This window comes from Amia ocellicauda, chromosome 3 (genome assembly GCF_036373705.1).
Source record: "Amia ocellicauda isolate fAmiCal2 chromosome 3, fAmiCal2.hap1, whole genome shotgun sequence".
In the NCBI taxonomy this organism is placed as follows: domain Eukaryota; kingdom Metazoa; phylum Chordata; class Actinopteri; order Amiiformes; family Amiidae; genus Amia; species Amia ocellicauda.
This window is the reverse complement of record NC_089852.1, coordinates 42,298,670-42,318,268: the sequence shown is the minus strand read 5'-3', so window position 1 is coordinate 42,318,268 and position 19,599 is coordinate 42,298,670. Positions and strand designations below refer to the sequence as shown.

The window sequence follows — 19,599 nt, the reverse complement described above, 5'->3', positions numbered from 1 at the left end:
TGTCCGAGCGGCCGGGGCCTGAATGCACAAGCGTCGAGCTCAGCTTGCTAGATTACAGCCCAGCAAGGGTCTGCATTCACAATGAAGCAGTAGGGAGGCAGGAAATGCGTGGCCCTGAGATAAAAGGACAATCCCTTGGGGAGGGGTGGGGTACAAGTGGGTTCACAACTTTTTTTTTGATTCATGACCGACTTGAGAAACCAGCAGCAGCAAACAAACTGCCTGCATTGTGCACTCGATTTATTAATTATCTCCCAATAAATAGCTCTGATCTCCCATGAATCATTATTATTATTATTATTATTATTATTATTATATAGTTGTTGCTGTGGATAAACACATATGCTAAGAAATATAATAATACTTATACTGCAGGTAAGCCTTAATTATAATGTCTAGGCTACAAAGCTTGATATCCTAAAACGAATGCTTGAAGAGATACCGAGATCTAGTGATACTGATGGCACATGTTCTACATATATAAATAAGTCTGCCCTTTTGGAGCATGCGTGGTGCAGTGTCGGCCACGGTTATTTCAACTGATACTCTGCATTTAAATGCAATTAGCAACTTTCGTGCGTTTATACATGTAGCAGGGAAGCTGTGACGGGAGCCCCTGGTGGTGTTGATTTAAAAGCCCTGGTCTGTGAGCCCCGGCCAGGGCGCCGCTGTGCCTTTAAAGCGCTCTGCACGCCGCGGGGGCGGGGCCGGGCCGGGAGTCGGGGATTCCGAGTGTCAACAACTCCGTCAGACGCGGCTGCGCAGCGCGGAGCCCGGAGTAACCGAGAGGCGCCTCGCAGACACGCTGCTGTACCGCTCTCCGGAGGAACACGAGTCCACAAGATCTGTTGTTGCATTTATATCTATGCTTTTGACTTTGGTTTTTTTTTTTATTTTCTCCCTCGCAATCCACGACCCCCCGAGTGCTCCTGTGATCAGCCGGGTCGCAAACGGATTTCCCACGTTTCCAGAGACGCCGCTTGTTTTCCGTGGGATCCTGGCAGAGCCGAGCAGGTACGTGTCGGGCGGACGGTACAGGAGGACGTGGTCGTCGGGTGAAAAAACGAAAGGCGAGCCGCTCAGAGTGGAGACAGGGCCGAGGCAGGATCTAGCTGATCGGCGGTGTATTGGCGATGGATCTGTTTCTGTGTGGAAAGCAAACGGGACTGAGCCCAGTTGTGGAGGTGTCGCTACATGATAGTGTTGCCTAATATGAGGTGATGGTGGGATTGAGTGTCTCAGCCCCCTAGTGTAGTAACGTAGTTTCCATTTTGTTTTATTTGATCAACAAATGCAACATTGGTGTCTCTGAAGGGCCATTGGCATCTGTGTGTATTGCGGTCTGGTGTTTTTCCCCACGGAGAGCCGGGCGAGATTGTGTCCTATAGAAAAGGGAAATGATATCTAAATAGAAGCGTTTCTGTTTTTGCTGGGCAGAGGCAGGGAGGCAGGGAGGCAGGCAGGCAGGGAGGGAGATTTATGCAGCAGTGTAAGCTTTTGTCAGCTGGCTTTTGTGTTCATTTTTTTTTTTTAACAATATCCAAAACGACACCAGGAGAGTTGGACAATGCACTTTAAACTGTGTGTATCGAGTACGAGAGAACTGTCTCCCATCGACCCTGTTAGTTTGGTACCAGTGGAACAAACTGGTCAGACGGGGAGATACACCCTGTGAACGCTGTGTTTTCCTCATTGCTGTGATTCATGTCCTTCCCAAAACTATAAAGTGCAACTGTCAATGTACATTGGCACACGTGGTCTGGACTACGTCTTGCTGTACAACTATTAAATTCAATTAATACGATTATAATGAAGCATACGGTTGCACTGAATACAATGTATGATACCAGCACTGCTGTGTATAGCACTGTTACTGCTTCCACATCCACCACCATTAACTAACACTACTGGTTTTTGGCTGGTATTTACAGAAAAGAGGCATATTGCACCACCTCTCTTCCCAGATAAACTCACTTATTATTTTTCAGGTCCCCCCCCCCCACACACTCCCCTCTTTAAATTGTAACCTGGTGTAGATGAACCTGAATTGCAAGATAAAGCATTTCCCAAAATGTGCACAATTGTAAGTTTCTTACTGGAAAAATAAGACCGGTCACTGACCCTCCTATGGCAACTTGGTCAAAATGAGTTCGGTGCTCCTACTAGATTGTTTTCTAAGTCCTATTCATTACGAATTGACCCAGTTGCCCGTAATGGTAACCTAGTCGAGCCCAGGGGCAATTTTCTGGTCACCGTGACTTTTTCACTTCAGGTGGACATTTGTGAATTTACAGCTCAACCTATGTGTTTTTGTTAATTTATTCTTAAGAAGGGGGAAAAACCTTTTGCTTCCTCTCACCTTATGAAGGATGGTGGCTTGGCCAGAGCACTGTATTGTAATAGAGTATCCACTTCCAACATGTTTATGTTTATATTGTATATATTCTATACTGGAGTATATTGACGCTGTCAGGTTGTTGCCTTTCACTTGTGGGACATCTTTGGTGCTTACAATGCTGGCATATGGCTGAGAAATGTGTAATATTAATAGAACACAAGAAAGCAAGACATTGTAAACCACACACACATATGTTTAACATGCATATGTGGCAGTGCAACAAATATTGCTGAAGTGAGGATGGAGCACTTGCTTGTATATGAACAGCTTGGCCTGGTCAAGGTCTTCAGCTTACTGTTTGCACTGTAAGCCTCTGAATGTATTCACTTTCCAGGTTGGCTTAAATTTTGTTTATTTAAAATGTGACCTGTAATCAAACCTATAAATATTAAGGAATCTGATCGGCCCCCTTTTTGCTGTATCTTAGTTCACAAATGTGTAATGTTTCTGAAGAAATGGCCAAATCTTAAGATACATAACAGTATTGAACGAGCAACATTTCTTAGAAGAGATCCCAGGTCCCCTCTAACCATGAGGAACATTTATTTTAGTATTGGGAATAAGAATTGACATTTTTAAGGTAACTGGAAAGATGTTTATGGATTTGGTATTAGCTGGGTTAAGAGTCATTATTAACTTGCTCTGGTTTTGATCAATATGTGGGGTGAAGAAGCCAAAGGTCCAGGTCAGAAGGTTGTGGAAGTCACTTGGGAAAGGGCATGCTGAGGCCATTTTGCTTTTTGTTTGTTCAGGTGCTCCCTTATGTATGTGAACCCCCGTTTCTAAATGAATGGATCTGTTCCCGCTATGTGGAAGCCCAATCTCGTATTTGTATCTCTCTACGTATGGGATCAGTGGAGCCTTATTGTACATAGTAGTCGGTCTAAGGTAGGTGTTATTGTACCAAATTTAAGTCACATTCTTAGCAGTGGCAGAGGGAAAGGGTGAAATCCTAGGCAGTTTGCTTATCTGTTTCTGATGCTTCTTCAGGGTGGTTTGTGTACATCTTTGTTCACTGAGGAATTAACATAGTAATTAGTGTGTTTTTATTTCTCTCTAAATGTCCTCTGGAGCCCTTCAATTAAAATATCTTACATTTACATTGTGTTTCCCATATTTATACATCTTCCTTCTTTGAATGTGTCTCCTGATGAATTTCATCCTGATGGAGATCTTAGAGATTAAACTGTTGATCTCAATGTGCTGGAAAAAAATATTGTCTGCATGTATTATAATGTTTGAATGATTTACCTTTTTACCCAGTACCGTATAACGTGTGCGTATGGTTTTTGTCTTTTCAGTTAATTTCTCCACCTGATAAACCCACATAGCTTAGTCAAAACAGACTACTGAACATTGACTGCTTACTTCACCTCTCAGAGATGCGTGAGCGTGTGATTTCAACAACTATTGTATAAACACCGGTGCGAAAACATGGGCTGTGTTGAATGCTGGCTCAATAGAATAGCACGGAACATTATCAGTTATGACAAGATTCATATTGTGACTTCTGTTGTAAACATCCGGTAACAGACTTTAACCCCGTACCTATGGAAATCGGAGAGGAGCGAATAAGGTCACGGTGGGGAAGAAAAGGGGAAATGAGATTATTGGGCAAGACAACTGTAAGCAAAGATACTCATTGTTACTGTTGCTTTAATTTAGGAGTCTTTGAAACTCTTCTGTAGGTGCAGTTTTTAGTCAAGTGTGACTGGAAAGGAGGAACCTTCCCTCACTTGTGGAATAACTGTGTGATTGTTTATTGGCCAGTGCCTCCCTGTGCCCTCTGCACAACAACAAGGCTTTCAATTAACTTTTGAAATTGATTGTTTTCGCAGTCTGTGTTTGAGGTAAATTATTCAGACATTTCCAAAATCACTCTGAAACAGAGAGAGATTCAGGTCAGCTGAATGTTACGCAAAACACCCACGCCCTCATACGTAGTCTAAAAAAAAAAAAATCAATTAAAAAGAAAACAACGACGTAAAGTTAATCGACATAAAGACAGTGTTGAATGGCAGCTGGAGAGAGTGCTGATTGTGTCAGCCCAGTATTAGTTTAATGCCAGTTGTGTGCTGTTTATTTATTTTATAAGAAAAGTTTCTCTGTGCACAGCCGGTGGGTCTAAATCAGCTTTAGGTAAGTGAAAAGCAAAGAAATTCAGGAGCTAAGGCAGCTTAAGACGTTGCTTTCTGCTTTGATCATCTGTCATCCTGGGAAATGCTTTGTAAAACTGGCTGATTTTTCCAATTGCTGCGCTGAAATGTCACCCAAGGCACCCAAGGAGTGTCAGTTATGTTGTCATGGAATATGTTGTTAAAGGCAAGATCTGAATATGTAATGTAGAAGGTTTAAAGTCCATTTTCACGCTCTGGCAGTGCGGTTGGTTTTGTGTTTTTAACATTTCCCTATTCAAAGCAGTCTTTCACAGACACAGCCCACAAGGCTGACAGGGTCAAAGTGCAGCGGTCATTCAGAATGATTCCAGAACAGTCTGAAATAAATGATATATCCATTTTAATAAGTTTTTCATTGGTGTATAATGTCTTAAAAACAGAGGAGACCTGAAATTGGATCGGAGAGATACGCTTTCTACTCAGACTTTCTACTATGAAATGTATATTGGTTGGGGCTACAGGTGCGGTTTAGGTCAAATAAATACTTTTTGAATTTTAATTTCACTTTTAAAAGTCTTCTTAGATTACAGCGAAAACAAGATGCTGCAGAGATTCGAAACATTTGTTCTCGCTTTTGAAATGGCATTAACGCTGACAGTGAATTGTACAAATTATTGTACAAATAATACATCGGAAGTCGGTCGCCACACCTGACGGCATTTCTAGAATTTGTTTTTTGACACCGTTGTCTTTGTCTCTTGATAATACCACCGAGGATCGGGTTTGTAAAATTGACAGCCGAATCCAAGAGTGCTTTTTAGCAGGCAGAAGCTGTCAGATGAAGGGCTTGTGTTCAGCACAAGCTCGGAGAAACAAATTAGTCTCCCAGCCTTGTGCAGGCCATCAGCGAATGTAGTTTTATTTATTTTTATGTTTCTGAACTTGCTCTGTGGTGCCCGGGGTGGAAGGTTAGCACACCAGGTCAGAACGTAAGATGTAAGGCTTAATTAAATTGCCTGAAATGGCACCGCAGTGTGACAGTTAAATGGGATTCTTTCGGACTTGGGAGTGTTATTCAACTAAGTCTTAATTTAACTGGGTTATATTGAGCGGAGCCAAAGAGCACGATGGCTAACTGAAATGCCAGTCATTCCTAGCCAATCCAGAGTCTTGTGAAGGTTAGAAGCTTGTCTGGGTGAGCTGAAGGATTGATGTATGAGCCTGTCTAGGAAAGAATTCAAAGTCCAAGGCCATCGCGGAGCAGGCCTGTTAGAGTTTGTCCTTCACAACTTCTTAGCCGGCTGTCCTTTTCGGGACCTTCAGCGCTCCGGCAAGGGCGCCGTGCTTGGTACAATGAGCTGTGCACAGAGAGATTCATCCTTACGTAACGATCTGACATGGCACACGTACAGCCGGCTGCTTCACAAAAAAAGATTCCAACTTAATTATAGCTTTCTCTTTTAAAAGCTTTTTTTTAAATTAAATTTCTGAAGTCATTAGCTAAGAAGGAATTTCTTTACTTATGAATGAGTAGGAAGATTGATATATTGCACAGAAAGACAGAAGGGAGACTGTGTGTGTGTGTGTGTGTGTGTGTGTGTGTGCGCGCATGTGAGAGAGGAGAGAAAGAGGGGGTGGTAGTGGGAGCATGCATGATATATTGTTCTGCTGGACTGATCCTTTTACTAAGAAAAATACATTTTTTTTTTGTCTTGGTTTACTGTACTCCTTATCAGAAAGATGCAGTGCAGCAACTTACTGTAAACCCACAATATGCCTCTCTCTACATAGGCTTGTATGTGGGTTTGTTTCTGACCATAAAATGTTTTTGTATCACAATTTCTTGTCACTTTAATCGCGTAGTGAAAAGTATCTGTCTGCTGCTGCACGTTAACAGTTGGCATTTATAATTGTACAGCCAATGCATTTTTGACTTCACTCACAGCAGTCTCCGTTTCTTCCATTAGCCTATAGGTTTTTCTCAAGCCCGTTTTCCCTCCAGCTTAATATTATAATTGAATCCTGGCCATAGATGGATAGATAAAATGGCTGGCCAAGTTCAGAGGAAAGTTTATCACAACATCTGATTGTTTGTGTGGGGAGGTGGAATTTCCTTTTCGGTTGATGGGGATCTGCACAAAGCGGTTCCCGTAGGTGAGTTAAAAGGGCAACTCCCTTTTAACTGGTATCTGTATAAAGTGCCCACTATTAAGCAAATTGGCCCCAGTGCTCCTTAATCGCTAAAGCAAATGGATTTCAGTGCTGTAGTGGAAACAATACAGCCCATACAGTGTTTAAAAAATGGTGGTTTGAACCACAGTGGTGAAGCCCATGCAAAAAAAACTAAATGCACAGTGTTTTTATTAATTTACTACAACAAAATAAAACCACAGCTGTGTCCTTTGTGCTCTACTGAACCTAGAATAGACCTGGTTTTAAACAACTGCAGTTTATTTATTTGTTTGCATGCCTTTTGTTTTTAAAATCTGCAGTCTGTTTCAGAAATCCTCCTTTTTGAGTATATATATATATTTTTTATCAATCTCTTGCTGGTTGCACAGCATGACCCCAGGCTACTCGCTGCTACCCAGGGTGCTTCCCAAGTGTTACATTATTTGTTTAGACCAGCTACAAGTCGAGCTGTAACAACCTCACAGCTCTAGAGCTTTGTGTGAAAATTGATAATTTTTTTCAGGTACTAAAAGTAGATCAAGCACAGTGGTGTAAAAGGTAACTCGGCATTTGACAACACCCCCCCTCTAATTAAACCAGACCTTGGCCAAAGCCACGGGGGCTGCAGAGAGTGCGGGGTCCGAGCTCTGAACTCTGGTTCCCTAACCGAGGAGGAAGAGAATCGCCCTGTTCCCCTCTGTGGAATTTCTGCAGAGATTCTCAAACGTCTCCACAGGCGAATCTGGTCTTTATCACTGTCATCTGTATTATTATGCCAAGTCTGTATCCTTCTCTCCCCTCTCATGGCGTAACCCTATTAGGTCAGGTCTTAAAGCTCACCACATAATCTCGCTGGTGGTGGGATGGTTTATTTCAGTCAGAATACAGCTACCAATGGCGATAAATCTGGTCCAGATCGGTGTGTCACGGCATATTTAATTAGAACTAATGGTTGTTGGTGATGGATTATTTTGATAAATGAAACTTTTTCGAAGAGGAGAGAGAGGGTTGATTTCCACATTTATTCATCATTGAGGAGATCAGTGGTTGTGCAAACACCGCGTGGCGCACTTTCATTAACGCTGCAGTCAGGAAATGAACACACGCTGCATTACTCGTACAGAAATGTAAAACCACTCCATCGAGCATGGGTGTCGAGTACATCTCTTAAATTTGACCTTTTGTTGTTTTAAAACTCTGGGCCCATGAACGCATCCTTCTCCTCACACTTTCAAATGGATTGATTTATTTTGAATAAGAATTTAACTTCATTCAGTATTCAAAGGAATCTCGCAGATTGTTCAGCAACCTGCCAACAACAGCACAGAATGGCTCTTGTGCTTTGGCTGCCAGAACTAACTGCATATGAATTTGTAAAAATCATAAATAGAGCTGTTCAGAAGAATATCCCATCATGCAATGAGAAGAATTTGCAGCTCTCTTTATTAATTTGTCTTTTTTACATATAGGCCTCTGGAGAAGCATCAGCGAAACGTTTTCCAAACATGACTGTTTATTTATTTATTTATTTTGTCCACTGACATACATCGCACCGAGTAGAGAGATACTTGTGACTAGACTCCTCTTAACGGCAACACACTCACAACTCATTGATTCCTGGGACGGGAGGGGAATCTAATAAATCGCTTTTGAAATGCCCACACAAATACGACAAATGCACTTACATGACAGGGCTTTTCTGATTCAACAGCTTTTAAATACCCTGTTCAGGCCTGTAAAGGGAACATATTTTGTAAGCCTGCTGATTCATAGGGCTAACAAGAGTTAGACAAGTGGAAGGATCGAGGCTACGTTTGTTGCTGGGCAACCTGGGAAATCTTTGGAGCACAGGTGGTTGTTTACCGCAGGTCCCACTTCAGGGAGGCAAGAACTGTGCCAGACGTTCTAATGATCACGCGTGGCATGCAGGACGCCCATTCCCTCCTGGTATTTAAAATGGGCTTTGATGAACAAGCATTGTCTAATGACGAGAAAAAGGATGTGTGGAAATAATGCCCGTTGTGTCTGATTAGTGGGAAATTAGATGTCCGTGTTTCAGTAGATTTTGCTAACAGTTTGCCTTTGTCTTTGTTAACATGACTAGCAAACTACTGTACCAATTAGTCCAAAGTTCATACCCTGAACAAAGTTCTGGACACGCCACTTTCTTTCTTCCTAAGTAAATCTACGCATTATTAAAATATTTTTTAAATTTTGTGTACCGTACATTCGAATAATGTCATACGCCAAAAAATAAATACAAATTAATTAAACGGAACAACTTTACAGCATTGGTCAATTATAGCTTTTAACTTCACGGCTTCAAACGTGTTCTGTAATAGTGTATTTTATTTTTTTTACTGTTCATTTTTCTTACTTCTTTTTGGAGGCATAACTTCAGTGGTCACACAAGCAAAAAATGAAAAATCAATAAAAATGTCCACCTAGATTTATTATATTCTGCTGAACACTATAATGGAAAAGGGTTTTGTGTTTAGTGTGGTGTGTGTTTAATTCATGCTAATGTATCTCTTGGTAAAGAGGTTTCTGGGATGTATTTGATTGGACTAAACTATACAACGTGTTTTTTTTTTATTGATTGATTGATTGATGGATTGTTCAATTAATCAGATACTATAACCAATTCCAATTTGTGGCCAGGAAATTAATGGATTTCTCAAAAAATCTGTCGGCGCAGGAATGCTGATGTGCCTGGAACGTATACAGAATGTAATTGTTGATTATGTATCTGTCTTTAGTGTTTTGAACTCTCTTCTTCCTGAACCAGGATGCCTTTTAAATTCAATACAGGGTAGTAACACACTCCCTTTGTTGCATTTCAATGAGCTTTTCCTGGTTAAAAATTATTTTAGCCCGGACAGAATTCTGTTTGTCTGCATTCATTCAGTTTGAAGTTGCCCTTGGCAGAGTTGTGAAGATAAGTGCATTTCAATCACAGCAAACTGCCTTAGACCTTTAGAAATGAAGCCGATGAAAAGAGAACGGGTGTTATGTCCAGAACTGAAATAATTGCCTTTGATCATTTAAGCTGCTGTTTAGCAATATTTCAAATGCAGATTTTGAGAGGATCTCTTTTAAATAACGTGACCTGAAATATATAATATGGCTTACGTGGATAAGTGTCTGGATGGAGAGTGTCTGGGATCTGATGGTTCGCTTATAGTTCAAGGTTGTTATCCAATTTAAGAGTTGTCCCAAGGTCGGGCAGGGTTTTATCAGATGTTATGTCAGAATGGGAGTCGCATGATTCTTTCTAAGCCAATGATTTGGGTTAATTATAAGTGAAAGAATGCATTTTGGGAGAAGTGTCCTACAGTACAGTTGATGACCTGGTGCCTACTGTGTTTTGTATCTGCTCACAAGCAAAAACCTCACTGTGACGGTGGGTTTTTATTACAGCTGTCTGCTGTGCATTCCTGGAGTTGCTGCTGCATTGTTTTGTGCTTCGAAGCAAAGTTGGGTTTGTGTGAGGACAGGGGCAGAGGTTATAAAACCATTATTCTCTTGGTTTAAAATAAAACAACAACAACAAATCCTTCCTTACAAATCTAGGGAATCCTTATGTACCCTTTTCACCCTGTTAATCAGACGCACAAAGCTGCAGTGCACTTCAAATTGACCTTAAACTGACTGTTTAAAAGGAAGTCTTAAGCAGTAGCCTACTTTGTGGACAGTCAGGTTAAATGTATAGCCGTGTATCTGTCATCATGCAGTTGATTGGATTAAGTTTCCTGTGTGTATGAAAGGGTCCCCTGTCAATATACCCTACAAGCATTTTTTAATAGCCTTTGTGATCTGTTAAGTGGAAGGGCCGAATGTTTGATGTATTATATCTCAAAATCATTAAAATAACGTAGTACTTCAGTTAATGTAAAACATTATTTATTTTATGATAATTTTAATCATAAGTATATTTTACAAAATACGTTGTGTGTATGGAATGTTCCTGTTGTGCAATTTAGAAACTCAACTTGGGAATAAAAATAGCTAATGATAACGAGTGCTTTTTGTTCTGACTAGTGCAGCCATTTACATTTTTCATGATTTCCTGAATCTTAATCACTCTAATAACGATTTAAATATTTTCTTGTAAGTATACTGCGCATTTTGTTCATTTGTTCACGAGCAATACATTTTCCGGGTGTCAGTCTGTAACTTTGATAGCCTGTTTAAATAATGTGACTTTGCTAACTATACCAGCTTTTCAGAGATGACATCAATTCTCGCATTGAATTCCCTCACTACCTGCCTTCCTCTTTCCCAAGTGAGCTGGTTCAATTACTCCTGAACCTTCAACGCTTTCACTGCACACTTCATGTAAGCCGTGCTTCCACTGTAACTTCACTCCTTTAATTGCTGTATCACATGGTTGTATATCCCCTTGTGGGAGTTTATGGTACAAAATCTTCAATGTCATGCAAGTTTTCCCTACTTTATGATTCAATAAGTTTTTAGACCATGCTGTCACTTTATTATTGCAGATTAGTAAGCAATTGGGGTTTTTTTGGTGGCAGGGGAAGCATAACAGTCAAGAGATGAAAAGCTAAAATCATTAACTGTTTAAAAAAATGTGAAGTGCAGAAGCTCCTCCTCTGGCCAAACCCCGGTGTAGAGTTTGAGATTTGTTGATGAACTGTTTTCCACTTTTCTGTCTGCTAACTCTCTTCTTTTGAGGATAAATTCACAGAAAGGCCCCTAGCAAATGCATGTGACGTACGATGCAGGAAGTCAGTATTTACCTTCACTATTTTCAACACCGATTTTTGCACGGGTGGTTGACTATTGACATGCAGTCTGTTTGTGTGCAGTTAATATTGCTTGTGTGACTTTAGTTTCCCGTTCTGGCAGTTGAGGTTTCTACAGATGTTGGATGCTACAGTTATCAGCAGGACATTTTCAGAAGTGTAGTCATCGGCACTTTGATTGTGGCCTGACCTTGCTAATTATCCTGAGTTAGGTAGTGCTAGGGAGTGCCTGTGGTTTGGTAACCTGGATTCATATCCTTTATAAAAATGAGATGACACAGTTAAATGAAGTGAATGGGGCATATAAAGACAATTACCTAATAATAAAAGCTTCCACTTATAAAAGTTCTGTGGAAAAACAGAGGGGTGAGACGTTATCTGAAGAAGATAATGTAACAGGTGTGTTTTGGGGTCTGCCATATAGGTTACTTCAGGGTAACTCTGCACAGGTGTTTTAGTTTTTCTTAAATGCTCACAGTACATACTCCTCAGAGACTGTAGAAGATTAATTCACTGATTTATAACTTTTAAAGCAGGCTTTTGAATGTATATATTATCTTTTTTTTTTTTTTTTGTATAGAATTCTAGAAAACCATCCTCACAGTAATAAAACTGCATTTAATTGCCAAATTTAGTAAGACAGCTAGCTTGGTAATGGATTAATCCAGAGGTCATGTGCTAAATAGTTTTTATTTTCTGAAGGGCACCACGACCCCTATTATATATTGTGATATTTTGGATATCTGCCGGCTCTGGTGGAACTTTGTGGTGAAGGCCAACATGATAACCCCTCGTGTCCCAAAGCTGGGAGTGTAGCACTGTGGTTCAAGGAGAACAGCAAGAACAACATTTCATGGCCTGAAATCAAGAATAGAGCACAGAGCACCTCTGGGATCAACTGTACCAGTGAAAAATGGCATCGAAAAAAAGCGCCTACTCTCACAAGTCCTGAAGTATTCCTCAGGCCATCTATCTGAATAATTGAAAACATCTTTGGGAAAGGCTGGACCTGCTCCCTACTAAACAGATTATCCACAGCTGTCTTTTGTATTTTGTCTGTTGTCCCAGCTTCCTTCACTGCAGTACATGCTGGCGATTTTCATTAGGCTGAAATTGACCATTTGTTTCTCCAGTGTGAGAGTAGCAATGGATCTCTTTCAGATTTTAGTCACCCAGTGTCCAGAATCGTCTGCCAGGGCTGAGCTCAGTGCCGTACGGTGCCGCTGTTCCAATTCCACCATGCTTAGCTTTCGGTAACCTTGCAAGAAAACCCTGACTTCACCCTGGAACAATGTCAGGTCCATGTAGATGAATATAATTAAATGAGTGCTTATCATCAAGCCGAGGAAAGTTTAGCGGTAGGTCAAGCTTGTTTGCCTAATATTGAAGGTCAGGCTGAGGTTAACACTTTAATGTGTGGAGAGAAAGTATGCAGACAATGGCAAGTACACAGCTCACTACAGTGTGAGAACATTTTGTTAAAGTCTATTTTTATTCTACCATCTCTTAATTTTCTATTTTTTTCGAGTGGTGAAGAAGGTCATCAACTATGGCCTTGAGGGTATTTAAGAGAGAATATTTAACTGAACGTGCCCATGTCTGTGCAGCTTTGTTCCAATCTTCTTCTTCTTCTTCTTCTTTATTGGAAGCCAAAAAAATCAATTGCTGACCTTTTATTAGAATCCAGTGAAACCCAACACATGATCGTAGTGCTGGAATCAACTCAACAAAAATGGCATCGCGAACAGTGTGACTGATGTAACTTCTACACTAAACAGCTGGTGTATCCACAAAGAAAGCTTGCACTACATGTTGTTGTTTGTTTTGTTTTTTTACTTATTACTATACGCTGTATAATTATTATAGTTGTATTTTTCAGTGGCAGCTTCCAGACACTGCAGAAAATGTTCATGTTTTTTTAGTTAAGTTAGAATTTTGGAAATCCTTTGCCTGTAGTGCTTCAAATTTAATGACTAAACTTTCTCTGGTACCATTGTTGTGTAGTCCATGATGTTTTTGAATAATACTGAACATTGTATTAGAAAACTAACTAAACTAACCATCAATAAATTAAGAAGAAATCCATATTTAGAAAGATTTAAGCTCTGTTGATGTTGTTAATAATTCATATCGCATCCAAATTATTTATGATAAAAACTCGATTTTTAAAGACCTCAAGCGAGCTTCAGACTGGATGAGCAAAGGCAGCCGTGAACCTTGTGAAATAATGTGGCTGCCTGCTGCATACATTTCGCTGGAAGCGGTATTTAATTAAGATGTGCATGGCTTACATAGACATACACTGATAAGACTTTAATACATTTTTGAGGGTATGAGAGCTTGGTCTCTGATTGGTTGGGTTAATGAAGGTCGTCTCTTTAGAGCTGCTTGATCAAACTCGGTGGAACTTCACAGAATTCATTCCATGGTCTATGAAATTGGGTCAGGGTGACCTACTTTCTCACAGTTCAGGGAGCCGGGTGGCGGAGCTCCGGGAGTCTGTATGGGGAGAAGCACTTTTTGCAAGCTCGGTGTAGAGACCAGGCCTCATCTCGGCACACGGCGGACACCGGGTCTGCATGCAGGTTACATCTTGTAAACAGCTTGTCTGATTGTTGTGTAAACCCGTAAATGAGTTGGAGATTGTCTTGTCATGCTGTGTAAATAGGTCTGGCTGACCTTCATTACACTGGTTCTGACATTTGCAATGAGGGCTGTGCAATGACGTCATTTTATGAGCTCTGTACCCCCACCCCACCTCCTCCTCCTTTCTATGAACCGCACAGAGTAGCCCTACTTCGGGTGGACAACAATGTGAAGTTTGGTTCACCGATTGTCCTCAAAGTGACTGCTTTAAGTGCAGTCCTCAATAGCGCAATGATGGAAATCAGGTTAAATGTATAGCTGTGAAGCTCCGGTCATGCGGCTGATCTGGATTAAGTTTCTTGTGTCTTTGAAACAGAACTGCGGTTAATATCCGGTGAATTGTGAATTAAATCTATATATTTATAACATATGTGAACTGCTGAGTAGGAGATGTATACCGTCTGTATAGAAGCTTTCTTGTTGTTGTTGTTTTTTTGCCTGAGCCAAACTGAACTATGGCTGCATTGTTCTTACCCTGACCTTGGTCTGAAACCTTGCCCTCTGCACTGAAAGCTCAGTTAGTCCATCTGTTGCTTATCTGAGTCCCTGACAGGTGTCCTCTTTATACGATATGCGCAACCTAATCTTTTATCTAGCATAATTTGGCATAGAAAGAGACTCCTATTTACATTTTAGGGGCTAAATTAAGACTAATGATGTTGCTTTCGGATTGCCTAGTCTCCAAGCGTTGAAAAAGACACGGCCTGTTAACTGTACACTGCGTTCCCTGAAATTCAAGTCTGTTCCATATTTTTCCAAAAATTGCAAGCCTGGAATGTATGCATCAAGGCCATCATGTCAGCCCTATGCTGATCATTGCATCTTCTTTGGCTAATACATGTTCTCTTCCTTCACAATGCATTGGCATGAGCCAGGAAGGCTGATCGTGTGGTCAAACAAACGGGGGGGAAGATAGTAGGAAACGTGTGGAAAACTGGAATGAAATGTGCATTCAGAGGCAGAATTAGACTCTGAACCTTCATTAGATGGATGTCAACAAGACAAAAAGGCAATCTATTACAGCTGCGAAGGATAGTGGCTGCACCACGTGCAACCCGCTATAATGATGAGAGGTCTGTCCGTTTTGGCTGGTAGCCATAATGTTTCTGAAGACTATGTCACTGTGACCAGTCTCTGTGTTCAACCTCTGAATTCAAGAACATCATGTCTTTGTTGACTAAGAGCCTTGCCACAGTTATTCCAAAGGACAGAAAAAAATAAAGGAAAGTAGTTTCAAAGAGGTACCTGCCCTTTCTTGAGCAGTTCTGTGTTGATGGTTTCTGGAGTAACCGTTACCTGGATCATACCTGTAAAAGGCTGATTCACACTGGCAAATCATACATCATCTTCCTATCGTTTATGTGGTCGTCTTCAATGTTTTTTCATGTCTTGGGTTCCATTCGATAGCTTATTTTGTCCTTCTGTTTGTTCTCCGATCAGATTGTTGTTTTTTCTGTCATTCTTGTTATTCCCAGCATGTATCTTTCCATGCTGCTTTGTGAGGTTCCCAGTTTCTGTATACTTTTTGTGTTTAGTGACCAGGTGTCAGAGCCATAAGTGAGCAGTGGTGTGTGTGTCTGTGGGTATGTATGTATGTGTATATATAAATATACATTCTGCTTGCCCAGGAAAGCATCCACTCAGTTTTGCACTGACTCATCACCTCAATAGAGGTTAGAAAAAAACAAAAGCTCTATATAACTTCTGAGGCCCCACTTGAAATTAATTACAGGCTGCAGCAAGAAATTATTGAAGTAGCAATAGATTCAAGTTATAGAAGTCTGTTGCCTTTCTGCACAATTAAATCTGCAGATGTGATGTTCATTGAGTAGGTTTCAGTCGGTTTGACTGCTCGATGCCAGGAATGCACTCCTATCCTTTTAGTAACCCAGTCACTTTAGCCCTTATGTACATAGATAAAAACTTTGTCTCCTTGCTCATTACTAAACCACATGGGGACTCTCTTGTAAGTAACTGTTTATTTATAGAAAAGTTCCCTATTAGTATTGCTTCAGATTATAATTTGTGGGCAGCCATTCAGCATATGGTGACAGCCAAGGAAGTTGTACATTGCATGCCTAGATAGAGAACAGTGTTTGTCCATTATCCACTAGTGTAACCAAAAGGAACTGATGTACACTGTATTAGACTGGGAAGGGTTAATGCACAAATTCCCAGAATGGTTTTCTGTACTTTGTGGTGAAATGTGTATAAAGGACAGGATAAAGGACAGAACGCAGGATGCAGCTATATCCGCATGAATTGCCAGTGTGCTTGTTGCATATTTGAGTCTCTAAAACAATCACAAAATCACGTGTATCAAATTATCCCGGTCACTTTCAAGGTCTGAACATTACAACTTAGTGCTAAAGTACCTTGAGCCTGTAAAGTAAAAATATAAGCCAGACATTTTGATTGCTGTCACAGCCAGCTCACTAGTAAAGGTAAGGATGCCATGTCCTATCGTATATCTCTCTTTCTTACTTCCTTTCTTCTTTTTATTCTCTTCTTCACACCGGCACATATCCGACAAAGAGCAACACAGATTAGTGAAGCCGAATAAAACAACAGGAAAAAAACAACAACATTTGAAACGATTGGAGATGTCCTTCAGCCAGTTTTGAAGGTTTTTGTCTTGCAAATCCAGTACAAGGACGCCTGCAGGCGTCTCGACCCTTGCTGCGCCTCTGATGCGGCTCAAGGTCACACTAACCCGCCCTGTGACATTCAGCAACAACAGGGGAGGGGAAAAAAAAAGAAGATATGCAGAGAAACCGTCTGCAATCTCTTAGAAAATGAATTCCTCAACTCCTGTGTGAGGAGTCTTTAACTACTGTGGTCTTTTAAAATATATACATATTGTATATTCTTATAGTATTACATTTTTTTAAATTACATTTTATAATTTGCCAATAAAACAAGCCTGGATTGTTGGCTGTGATGACAAGGTCATCTCTTACTTATTGGGAACACATGTACAGAACAAAGCTGAAAGGCTTCAAAACAGCTTTGTAGTTGACACACACACACACACACACAGAGACACTGAGAGATTTAAATTATTTAAAGGGACAGACGTCCAGAGCCAACAGACTCCACAGCTTGTGGTGACTGAATACTAAAGCTGCACCCACAGTTTTCATCCCCCCTGTTATCTTCTAAATCCAGCTTTATCTCCTAGGTAACTGGAGTGAGTGACCACTCCCAAGGCCGTCTCAAAAACACCACTGCCCTGGCAAATTGGCAAATTATTGTTTGTATGGCATCAGTCTCTGTTGGACACAAAGTGTCAGGTGTTTTTTTTTTTTTTTTAATATTACAATCATCTTCCTAGGAAAAGCCTTCCACTGCTTGAAAGCTTGTGAAAAATAAAAGCAAAATATATGAAATTTGTATATATGTGTGTGTATAATATATCTAACTAAATATAACTGACCATTGAAAATCAAAAACATTTTATGACTTGCCAATGCTTTAGTTAGATTTTTGTAGCTCATTAATGTTTTTTTTTTTTTTTTGTGAGCACAGGCGTTTTGTCAAATTTTTTTTTATTTTTTTTTTTCTCCACAACATATTTTTAATTAAAAAGTGTCAGCTGCCATGTAAGAAGCCTGAGGTTTGTAATAGTAAATTGTGTGTGTGTGTGCTTCAGTAGGAGGGTGGGTATCGCATGCTTGACCACATGGGTCTGTTGGTGGTAAATTAAGCTTATCGTGTGCTGGTGGGAGACCTCACCAGCCCGTCTCCTCTCCCACTGGCAGAGGCGGGTGACACGCGATCGGGCAGGCGGCGCTGCCACACATGTCGATGAACACACTGAAACAGCGGCCTGTGTCGCTGTGGGTCTGCCTTCCGATGGGATTCAGACCATGGAGGTTGAGCAGAACCAATGATGTGTGGTGTTTGGCAAGCTGGCACACGTTGGAGACCATCTGCTGATCGCGAGGCTATTATAAGTCGCTCAGGGTGGGGCTCAGATTGGTGCCCCCCCCCCGCTGCCACCCCCCACCATCATCGAGAAAAATACAGCAGCTTGGGAGCATTAAAAATGAATGTAGGTTCCTGAATAAGTTATTTGAGTTATATCTTCTAATTTGTAGTTGGAGGCAATATTACTGTTGCTTTATTGGCAAATGGATTTTTTGAAGACATTCATGGGGACTGAGTATGTGTCACAACTGTACCTAGAAGCCAGGTCCTCTGGTTTACTGCCGCGGGAAAGACCAAAAGCAGCCAACGATGTGATCCTTAGCGGATCCCATCATTAAAATAGACATTTCCGGTGAGGTTCACTCACTGATAGACCGTAAACGCAACCAAAACAGGTCCAAACAAACACTTCAAGTACAAAATGTTAACACTGATATGTACACTTGCTACAACACAACTTTACAGAATGACACGAAGTCTAAAGTTCATTTTCTTGCATTCCATCTCCTACAATACTGGTCACAATATTCTTGCTGTAGTGTGTTTTCCTATTTAGGTCTTGTAGTGTGGTTCCTTATTTACTGGGGTGGAGAAAATATAAATTTATGGAATATAATCTGATGTAATTCCTAATCGTATTGATAATAGTTGATCTTTATATATTGGTTCCGTGGTGGGCAGATTTCATCTCATGGCAAAACCCAGATATCTAGAGAGCTTTACATGGCTCTATTATCTCTTAGATTTTGATCTGCAGTTCAATACACTGATAAAATCTTATATGCAAAACCACATATGTCTGCCTGTTTGGATTTTTCTTCTGAAGATTGACAATGATCTCCTGGTATAGCGATGACCCAAGGTGCTGTTCTGAACCAAGAAAAAGAAGTACACATGATAAATGTCAACTTTTTATTAAAAAAGTTATTTAGAAATGTATTAATGCTAGCATTTTGCTTACAGAAACAAGACTGACTTGTTGAAAATCCCAGTTTTGGCATTCTGATGTATTCGTGAGCTGTTGGAGACTTCTTTTCAACAAAAGCAATTTCGGTTATTCACATTCTTCTCCAGCCATTTTCTTGAAAATACTCCGTACCCCTCGGTCACACGTGTTTGCACTGATGACTTCAGTTAATAGCTCTGAAGAAGCCCACGGTAGGTTTGCTTATTAACTGCCTCCCCATCTGGGGAAAAGGCAGGAGACCCAGACGCACTTTCCTTTTTAATGCACTGGCTTTTCTTCAATCGTTTAATTAAGAAGACCGAGATTATTCAGTCTGGAGTCGGCTCTTACACTCTTCCAGGGTCTCATTTATCTATGATTAAATTTATAACATTCTGTAACTGTACTGCATGTTCTTTGGGAGTCAGGAAATAATACTTGGGTTTAAAAAAAAGAAAACACAAGATAAGTGAGAAAATACTAGAAAGTGTGGAAGGAAACCGAATGGTGCAGAAATCGTGTGGCAGTTGTTGGGAAGTTTTTATTAGCATCTTTGCAGGCTCGTGAGATGCATTCATATGTGCCTCGCAGGTGTCATTTCCAGAGACCACTGAATGGTAAAAC

General features: G+C 40.6%; 1 protein-coding gene across 1 annotated transcript in view; it reads left to right on the top strand.

Annotated features, from left to right (window-relative positions):
- The first annotated feature begins 768 nt into the window (after positions 1-768).
- Positions 769-19,599, top strand: part of LOC136746793 (nuclear receptor-interacting protein 1) — a 38,667-nt gene continuing 19,836 nt past the window's right edge. Inside the window, exon 1 of the mRNA XM_066699558.1 lies at positions 769-1,014. The gene's annotated coding sequence lies outside the window, so the exon portion shown is untranslated. The remainder of the gene's footprint in view (positions 1,015-19,599) is intronic.